Source organism: Cebus imitator, unplaced genomic scaffold (assembly GCF_001604975.1).
Source record: "Cebus imitator isolate Cc_AM_T3 unplaced genomic scaffold, Cebus_imitator-1.0 Scaffold64, whole genome shotgun sequence".
Taxonomy (NCBI): domain Eukaryota; kingdom Metazoa; phylum Chordata; class Mammalia; order Primates; family Cebidae; genus Cebus; species Cebus imitator.
This window is the reverse complement of record NW_016107379.1, coordinates 2,877,123-2,880,054: the sequence shown is the minus strand read 5'-3', so window position 1 is coordinate 2,880,054 and position 2,932 is coordinate 2,877,123.

Here is a 2,932-nt window from a genome sequence, read left to right as displayed (position 1 = left end):
TACTTGCAGCTATTTCTCTATGTGGCTTATAATCTTGGAAAAGTTTCATATAAATGAAGTAAGATGAGCCAAACCCAAATTGCTTTTGTCTCTGAAGTATGAAGATAATAGGCAATTAGAGAAAGAAAGTAGTTTTTCTTCAGAGAAAAACAACTTTTAAGTTGTTTTCTTTTTTAAAAAATGGAGAAAAGTGTCGATTTTGTAAATAATTCTATCTCTAATGTTTTCAACATGGATGACATTACGGTATATGCCTGCACAAGTCAGGAACCTCTGTTTAAGGCTATTCTTACATAAAGATTTCGTGGCTCATACAACTCGTTGTGACATTTTGGAAAGTTAGAGCTGTATTTTCTTCCCTTGTCATTACTTTGTATATAGTGACCAGTCATGCTTTCTGAGTCCCAGTTCTGTTCAATTTACTTTTTATGTTTTGTGCTTTTTTTTTAAAACCTACTTAATTTTAAAACAAGGGAAGGAATATGAGGTAAGCAAGTGGGTGAGGCCAGGTGTTGGCCAGGAAATGTATCAGAGTCTCTGGAGGTGGTGCTTTTTATATTACTTCTGGCCCTCTTCTCCCTTCTTTATACCAGCCTTAGGGTTTGGTGAGATGGATGTACCCTTAGGCTGCCCTTGAGAATAAGTATAATCAGAGATACAGTCAATGGAGGTAGTTATTCATTTGAACAGTGTGGGGCAGGAAAAAGTTGGTGACAGAACTGCTCTATATCCAACTGTTGAGAGTCCAGTGAGCCTATGTATTCTTTGGATTCAGAAAATGTTCACATATCCTGGAGGATAGGAAGATGCCATGGGACCCCTGGTGATCAGATGTGCTTCGATGGCTCATGCCTGTAATCACAACACTTTGTGAGGCCAAGACAGGAGGATCGCTTGAGCCCAGGAGTTCAAGACCAGTTTGTGCAACATAGTGAAACCCCATCACTAGAAAATGATTTTTTTTTTTCATTAGCCAGGTGTGGTGGCACATGCCTGTAGTTCCAGCTACTCAGGAAGCTGAGGGGGAGGATCACTTGCGCTTAGGAGGTGGAGGCTGCAGTGAGCTGTGATCGCACCACTGCACTCCAGCCTGGGCGACAGAGACCCTCTCTCAAAAACAGTGGGGATGAGGGAGGGATGATGACTGGTTAGCACATTTTTGATAACCAGTTAACTCCTGGCCATATTTGGATTCACCTAAGAGTGACTGTGAAGCCATTTGTTGACACCTCTGCCACAGCAGAGACTTCATTTGGAATCGTCATGAAGTTTCAGCCAATAGTGTATGCACATGTAGACACACACACACACTGCCTCCCACCCCTTGGTTTGGTTCTTCCATTGCCGTGGTAGCAGCATCCCCAAGTATAACCTCTGATTAATCTGCAGGGGTATTCATCACATGCTGAAGATGTCAGCATCTTCAAATAATTGTATAAATAAGCATAAGAGGGACTGTGCACAGACACTCAACTATTTGATCTATGGATAAACGTCCCAAATCTTTTAAACAAATGTAGATTACAGAGAAAAAGCAAATTAGTTTTCCACTTTTTCTGGTACATTGTTTCATCAGTTTTAACAGGCCTTTAGGTACTGCTGCTGATTGAAAAGATCTGTCATTTACTTGAGCTGGGCACTGAATCAAGTATTTGGATCTCTCTCAATCTTCACATCAGCCCAGGGCGCTAAGTAATTACATTTGCCAAGCACAGCTGGTAAGCAGTGGAAAATGGATTCCAACCTAAGTCTCAGCCTAGTGAGCCCATCTTTTTCCCACAAAACAAGGTTTTCCTCAAAGCAAAGAACACTGCTACTGTATAACAAAAACCTGAGTTTTGATTTTGATTTTGCTCCCCCGCCCCACCTCCCCATTGGTCTGCAGAGACCTCGCTTCTTCCATAAAAAGCGGAATATAGTCATTATAACGAGTAACATTAATTGAGCATGGTGTGTTGGCATCTTTTCAAGCAGGTTCTCTTTACGTGGTGAGAAAGATAACCCCTGTCAGCACAAAGCCTACATCTCCACTACTTGTGATATACAAAGGGAAGAGAGACCCTCTCACAGTATCTATATATTGTTCATAAAGACAACTGGCTTCATTTGGGTCTCATGCCCACTATCTGATCAAGGCCTGTTCCCGGGAGGTGGAGTGCCAGAACTGGCTGATCCGGATAGTACACCCACCCTAGTGTGAGCCCAGCGATTTTAAGCCCTACCAGAACCACATGGAGTGATTCCTCAAGAAAGGGTGCAGTGTAGAGAAAAAGGGAGAAAATAGGACTGAACAACCACATACCTCCTTGTAGGTCACACCAGGGAAGAGTTACAGAACCAGGGTTCTAGACTGTAGGGGAGCCTTGGGTGGTAGCAATCAAAAGCTACTAGGGAGCTCACTTTATCCTCACTGCTGGAAGTAGTGTCTCCATGACACCTGGAAGTCAAGGAGGTGGGTGCTAGTGCCTTCTCTGCCACCTACTGTTAGCCAAATCATGTCACCACCTTCTGCCTCTGTTTCCCAAACTGTAACATGAGGGAGTAGGACTAGATTTCTAACTTCATTTCCAGCTTCATTTCCAGTGAAAGTCTATGATACATCCGCCTTTCCACAGTGTGTCTATTACCTACAAGTCTTCAGAAGGGAGTAAAAAATGTTGGTAAGCACCAAAGCTTTTAAGAAAGGAGAGAAACAGGCCTTTTTCTATTTGGATAACTTCTTTCCTCTTGTAGAGTTAATCTGATTTCCATTCTGGAGAAAAATCAATTCTGCATCTCCCTTGGTTGGAAATTAATGGCCAAGCATTAAAGCGACAGTTTGTAATTTGAGGACTTGGGATAAACATTTGCCTGGCCTTGATGTCATCAAGTGATGACTTCTCATTAAGGATATGTATTTCTTTGAAGTTAACCTTTCTGCACACCTGTTCCC